Source organism: Eurosta solidaginis, chromosome X (assembly GCF_040869045.1).
Source record: "Eurosta solidaginis isolate ZX-2024a chromosome X, ASM4086904v1, whole genome shotgun sequence".
In the NCBI taxonomy this organism is placed as follows: domain Eukaryota; kingdom Metazoa; phylum Arthropoda; class Insecta; order Diptera; family Tephritidae; genus Eurosta; species Eurosta solidaginis.
Window position 1 is genome coordinate 91,641,474 of NC_090324.1, and position 7,745 is coordinate 91,649,218.

The window sequence follows — 7,745 nt, forward strand, 5'->3', positions numbered from 1 at the left end:
TTAAAAATAAGTGTTTTGTGACAGATGGGGATCTGCATTAGGGTGGTTGATTGGCCTCGGTGGGCGAGCGCTGGATTTTGAAATTTTGAAAATTTTAAAAGGATTATGGGCCGAGTGCCTTTGCTTTCTGTGGCAGACCGAGGGTCTGCGTAAAGGCTTTTCTGGTATACTCGTTCTGGAATAACGAGTGAGTGGGATGGTTTTTTTTTGAAAATGAAAAAATAGAATTTTGTGGCAGATGGGGGATCTGCGTGAGGGCTTTTCTGGTATCCTCGTTATGGGAGAACGAGTGAGTGGGATATTTTATTTTTTTTTTTGAACGGAGGGATGTGGAGGAACGGGGGGGATTGTTAAGCGAAGCTTTTGGTCCTCGCACAATCTATCTCCGTGGGAAGAAGGATCAGTTTGACCAAAGGTCGTCTGACTTTACCCTTCTCGGTTATGAGGTCGACTACACGTACTCGGTTATCTTCGCCGGGGTGTACGTTGACGACTCTGCCTAACCTCCATTCGTTGGGAGATAAGTTGTCCTCTTTGATGACAACTAGATCTCCCACGTGTATATTTTGTTTTGACTGTTTCCACTTCACTCGTTTTTGAAGTTCGGAAAGGTATTCCACCTTCCATCGTTTGCAGAAAGTGTGATGGAGGGCTTTGAGTTTCTGCCATCGATTGATCATCGAGGCAGTGCTCTCACTGGCATCCGGTTCTGGTGGAGCCAGCAGGTGGCTGCCGGTTAGGAAATGTCCTGGGGTTAGTGGTTCCAGATCCGTTGGGTCATTCGACCCTGGACTGAGTGGGCGCGAGTTGAGGCTCGCCTCAATCCTGCACAGAAGGGTTTGGAACTCCTCCATGGTGTACTTATGGGGAGGCGCGATCTTTTTGAAGTGGCTTTTGAAGCTCTTCACTCCCGCTTCCCACAGGCCGCCCATATGGGGAGCGGCGGCGGGAATAAAATGCCAGCTCAATGCTTGATGGCCATACTTTGAGACTGTTTTGTCTCGGCTTTCGGCCAGAAAGGCTTTAAATTCGGATCGTAAAGATCTTGATGCTCCGACAAAGTTTGTACCATTGTCGGAGTAGATGTTCTTCGGACATCCTCTTCTCGCGATAAAACGCGAGAAGGCTGCGAGAAAGCATGGGGTGCTGAGGTCACTAGTGGCCTCTAAGTGAATGGCCTTAGTGGAGAAACAGACAAAAAGGCATACGTAGCCTTTTGACAGTCGACATCCTCTACCGCGGTAGCTTTTGATGTCGAAAGGCCCCGCAAAGTCTATCCCGGTATTGGTGAACGCGCGGGTAAAAGTAGTCCGTTCGCAGGGAAGGGTACCCATAAGTTGGGACTGTGCCTGCTTTCGATTAATAATGCAGGTTTTGCAATTGTGGATGACGGCTCTGATCATGGTCTTGACATTCGGTATCCAGTATTGCGTTCGGATGAGACGGAGCATGAGCTGGTTCTCGCCATGAAGGGAGTCATGATGAGCCATCATAACGGTAAGGCGAGACAGCCTACAATTGTAAGGCAAGATGATCGGATGACGCTCATTGTATGACATGTCCTTTGAAGCCCCTAGACGCCCCCCTGTTCTAATAATATCATCTTTGTCGATATATGGGTTGAGTGACAGTATTTCACTCTTTCGATCGATAGGTTCCCTATTTTTCAATTTTAAATATTCTGTCCCGTAAAATTGTTTCTGGCAGATTCGTATTAATGCTTGAGTCGTTGCCTTAATCTCATCGGCTGAGATTATACACGACCTTTCGTGGAACATTGCTTTAGTTTTTGGGTGAGTTCGTTTATAAAATCTCCTAACATAGGATAGAACCTTCAAAGCCCTGGGTAAATTTGAAAAACGGTCGAGAATATCTACATGATCTACCCTTGTCGTGGCATATGTTTGTGCCCTCTTCTCCTCAACGGACGTTTTGTATTCGGTCTCTTGTGCTGGCCAGTGGGAATTGTCTTCTTGCAGCCAAGAAGGTCCCTGCCACCACAACGAATTGTTTATCAACTCTGATGCAAGTAGTCCTCTGCTTCCTAGATCCGCTGGATTAGATTCCGAGTCCACGTGAAGCCAGTCCTTGCTACCGACCATATCGATGATCTTAGTGATTCGGTGTGCGACGAAGGTTGACCAGGAACAGGGCGGCTTTCTTATCCAAGCGAGTACGATGGTTGAATCCGTCCAGAGGTGAACTTTTGCTGGCCCCAAATGAATGTTTCGGAATATTGATTCCATGATTTCTGCGAGCAGCACGGCGCCGCAAAGTTCTAAACGTGGTAGTGAGATGGTTTTCACTGGGGCTACTCGGGTTTTGGCTAGCAAGAGATTTGTGAAAATTGTATCGTCCCTTTTTACGCGCATGTATATAGCTGCTGCATATGCCTTTTCCGATGCATCGCAAAAACCATGTATTTCGATGTCGTCCTCGGGCGTAAAATTTACCCATCGCGGTATCCTAATGTTATCTATTTCGTTATAGTGTTGGGTGAAATTTTCCCACCGTTCTAAGGTAGTTGGGGAGACAGGTTCGTCCCACCCGGTGCCCTCTAACCAGATATTCTGCATTAGTATTTTTGCCACTATGACCACTGGCGCAAGCCAGCCTAAAGGGTCGAAAAGTTTGGCTATAGCGGATAGGATTACGCGTTTGGTGATGTTCTCGCCACTCTCTAAAGCTCCTGCGGTGAAGTAAAACATGTCTGAATGCGCGTTCCATCGTATTCCGAGTGCCTTCACCGAGCTAGCCTCTTCAAACGCTAGGAAGTCCTCGCTGAGCAGATCCGTTTTGGGGATGTCCTGAAGGATTTCCTCACAATTTGATGTCCACTTGCGCAATGGAAAACCAGCTGAGTGTAATGCTTCGCGAATCTCGTTTCTTGCTCTGATTGTTGACGCTATTGTATGTCCTCCAGATAAAACGTCGTCGACATACATACTTTCTCGTAATATACCCGATGCTATTGGGTGCGTATTTTCTACATCATCAGCCAATTGTAGAAGTGACCGCGAGGTAGGGGGCGCAGTTTACACCAAATGTGACAGTCTTTAGTTCGTAAAGACTGATGGGTTCGTTGGGGGATGTTCGATGGACAATTCTTTGAAATTTGGCGTGATTATCGGTCACCCAAATCTGCCTATACATCTTTTCTGTGTCGCTATTAAAGACAAACCGGTAAAGTCTCCAACGTAGAATTAAAATAGGCAAGTCTGCTTGGAGTACTGGACCTGGGTGGAGTATGTCGTTTAGACTAATGCCATTTGCCGTCGGACTTGACGCGTTGAAGACGACGCGCACCTTGGTAGTGGTACTTTCCGCCTTTACAACGGCGTGGTGGGGCAGGAAATAATTATCCGAATCGTCGGATGGTATATTATTCTTAATTTTTCTCATATGTCCAAGTGTTTCGTATTCTGACAACACCCGAACATACTCTTTTCCTAAATCTTGGTTTTTCAGTAATCGCCCCTCATTTCTGAAGAATTGTGAACATGCGCGCTTTAGAGACGGTCCTAATGCAATCTTCTCAGGGTAATCCTGCCTGAATGGTAGCGAGACTGTATATCTTCCACTTTCATCACGTTTTGTTGTGTCCTTAAATAATTGTTCACAATACCTTTCTTCTTCATTAAGCATTTTGTTTTTTGGAACATTTTCTACCTCCCAGAAAGCTTTTAATTGGTTGTCCAACGCAACCTCGTTGTAGAATGACATGATGCTCTTCGTTGGACTCGGTGCTTCGATGCGACCGGTTAGTATCCAACCGAACACTGTCTCTTGGGCCAAAAGTGTATTTAGTACATTCTTTTTCAGACCACTCAGTATAATTTGGGGATATATGTCTCCTCCAAGTATGAGGTCTACATCTTCGTTGATGTAGAACCTTTTATCTGCCAAAACCAAGTCTGGGAATGCCTGCATAGTCATGGCGTTGATATGGCAGGATGGAAGATTCCCAGTGAGTTTGGCTAGGACTAGAACGGGTGTAGTCAGGCTGAAGCAGGCATCCACTGGTGAACGTAATTCAATTTTGGATGCCTCTTTCACCTGAGCTGACACCGCATTTGTGATGCCTGAAACTTGGGCATGCATTTTTCTCGCTGGCAAATTGATTCTGCGTTTCAGTCTTTCAGTTATAAAGGAACATTCAGACCCTGAATCAATTAATGCCCGTGCGGAGAAGTCGGTACCATTATGGCGAATGTGTACGCGAGCAGTTCCTAATAGCACACCTGCGCTGGAATTCGTATGACAGGATGTCACATTTTTGTTCCCGTTTGAACCTGGTTTTTCTGATTCATGTCTCGCTAATGCCTGTCTAGAAGTAGAGGGCCTATTATCGTAGGAGTGTTGGGGCGGGTTGTAGGTGGTGTTTTTCTGTAGGGTATCCGCATGCAGGAGCGTATGGTGACGAGAGTGGCACGTATTGCAGTTGTAGGAACTGGTGCATCTGGTCACTGTGTGTCCTGGGGATAGACAATTCAGACAACCACTCGTAGATTTTATGAATTTAATCCTTTCAGGAGGGGTTAACTCGCAAAAGCGTGAACAGTTGCGTAATCTGTGTTCAGGGGATTTACACATTTTACAAATTGATTTTATTGTTTGCTTGGATACTTTCGTTTGAAAAGCACCAAGTCTTTTCGTAGGGGTTTCTGACGATTGTCGCGACGCGTTTGGTTTTTGCACTTTCGCAGGGGCATGCCCTGTAAAACCAGACACTGTTTCAAGTGTCTGAAACCGATTAGACAGGAATTTATCCATATCCTCCCACTTGGATATGTCCATTTTATGGTCTATACTTTGCTCCCAAAGAGCCAGCGTGCTCTCTGGTAACTTGGTTGAGCATAGATAGGTCAAGATTGCGTCCCAATTGGAAGTGTCAATTTTGTGGCATTTGAGGGACGAAATACAATTATTTATATCATTTTGCAGCTTTTTTATTGAATTGCCACACTCACTTTCTACCTTTTTTAAGTTAAATAAAATTTGTAGCTGTGTGTTAACTAAGATACGTTTGTTTTCGTATCTTTCACACAAGTTTTTCCAGGCCATCTCGAAACCTTCATTTGTGAGGGGGCATTTTTTAACGATATCTTTTGCTTCGCCCTGCGTTTTGTTGTTGAGATGGAATAACTTTTCCACCCCTTTCAAGCTGGAATTGTTTATATAAATTGCCGTGAAAAGGTCGCGAAAAGTTGGCCAAGACAGATAATCCCCTTTAAAAACTTCCGTATCGCAAGCAGGGAGGCGAATTTTATGCCCATGAGGTTCTTGCTCAGGGTTGACGTTCTTTTCATCCTTCTTGTATTTTTCTGCCTCAGCAGATATAGACGCTGAACATCGCACGTAGATTGCGTATGCTGCCTTTTACTTCTTTCTGATCGCCATAACGTCATCCGCTGACACCTCATCAGATCCCAATAGCGAATCAAACGCAGACTTTACCTTCTTCCACAAGAGCCGCAACTCTTCCTGCTGTATTGCAAGGGTGTGTTTGCTATGGTCGCTCTCCGGAATAAGGCTGTAATCTTTATCAAACTCTGCGATTGATTCTGCTAAACGGATGTAGGTTTCCATTGTTTTATTTACGTTTATTAACGAGAAAATTGCCGATTATGGAAATGGAACGCTTTAGAGTAAAAATACCTGCCCAGCCGTAAATAAACACTACTGAAATTCGAAGTTTATTATTTATTTTGTTTATTGCAGAATTTGTCAGAGTAGCGACAACGAAAAGGGTTTACTTTATGGACTTTTTGTCACAGCAGCGACAACCGCAAAAGGTTTAATTTACAGACTTTATCTCAGCGGCAACAACAAAAAAAAGGGGGACCACTCGCCACCTCCACAGATAATGGGTGTATTTTTGAAAAAGTGAAAAAATGCGTGCGATATTGCAAAACAAGCGCAAGAAAAAGTGTAAATAGTGTTTAAAAAGTGAAGTGAGCACCGGATTAATTAATTAAATTGAACTCAATTTCGTGTTTGTGATGTGCAAAAAAAACAACAACACAAAACTATTTAGTATGGTGCGGAAAATGAGGTTAGGTAACCCTCTTCCTTGTGTTGTGTCTGGAAAACCTTACCACTGGTGGGGGGATAGACCAGATAATCACAAGGATCGAAATAAAATTAATAAACCAAGTGCTTTAATTTTTGAAATTGGAAAGTAAAATGGTGCTCACTAAATAACTTCACTTTTTCACTTCTTTTTTTGATTTTAATTTTTCGCGCACTACACGGGTTTTTTTTTCTCTTTATTTTGCAAAAAAAAACAACACTCAAAAAAAAAAAGTGGCAAGAAATATAACACTTACTTCTTATTGGTTTTTGTGCTGGAAAAGTTGATTGTGCTGTGCTGTGGTTGGCAAATATGCTGTGGCTCTGGTCACCTATGTACAATGTAAAACCTCCAACTTTTTCCTTGTCGATTTTTGGCTGCTGTGATCTGCTGTGGCAAATAAATTTTTAGTAGGCAAAATTGTGCTGCGTTGTGGACTGTAATTTTAGGCTTTTAGTTCTTTTTTCGGTGCGTAAGGACCAATGTTCGGCCTGGGTGCGTCTGAAACCGGCAGTGGGTAGGCGCACACGGGTCGATCTCGGAATGGATGGGTCACTCAAAGAAATAAATAAGAACACAAAGAGGATTCCCTCGTTAGAAAATAATATTTAATTAGAGTGTAAGGAAATATAAAGAGGATACAATATTACCTTTGAGTGTAAAACTGATGACGGTGATACTCGGCGATGTGTGCTGGTTGGCGGTCGATCGAAAAAGAGGCCGGTTATCCCGTTGAGGACAACCGCTAAGCCGCGAAAAAGTCCTCTGGTATTAAGGAGGGGAAAAAAGCCACACACACAACAACCCCCACATATACGTGCATGGGTGCTGACAACCTGCACACACACATGTGTATGAAATGCATGCATGTGCATGCATGCACACAAATGCGGCGCTAGTGTGGGTGGCTGGAAATATTATTAAAACGATAGGGAGGGGCGCCGTCAATCAGGTAAAAGTTAGGCATTTGGCCTAAACACCACATGTTCAACTTTCAGACTCGTATCGGTTAACTATGTTGAGAACAATTAATAGCAAACAACCACTAAACATTTCGTTTAGAAGTTGGGATGTTTACCATAACCCGCCTCTACAGGAAAGCACTAATATCTTATGGAATGTCAAACAGTTTGGTGAAAATGAAAGACCTGGCTATATTATTTTGGGATTTCAAAATGAAAATAAATTTACACATTGTGACTTATTGGATGTTAAAGTTCACCTCAACTCCACTACATATCCATATGATAATCTTATGTGACATGTATTTGAAATTTCAACACTTTTATCACCTGGTCAATTTGTTCAACATGCTCCAATAATTGTTTTAGAATTTATAAAGAGCGGTCCCATCGATATTCGGATTGAGCTAAAATTTCAGAAGGCCGTATCTGCCAACACCGCTGCTTATTGTATACTCCATGATAAAATGTATGAATATATTCCATTTACAAATGTTGTCAAAAAGATTATTTAGAAAAATAGTAGTAATTTTATGAAACTACATACACGCACAAGTATATTACGCATGGCTAACCACGCCAAAATATGGAGAAAAATATAAATTAAAAAATTTTTAATAAAAATTGTTTTTATTTATTTGAAAAAGGTTTATTTGAAAAAAAGTAAGCATTTACATTGGAACAAGTTTCCCATGGATGGATGTGGCCAT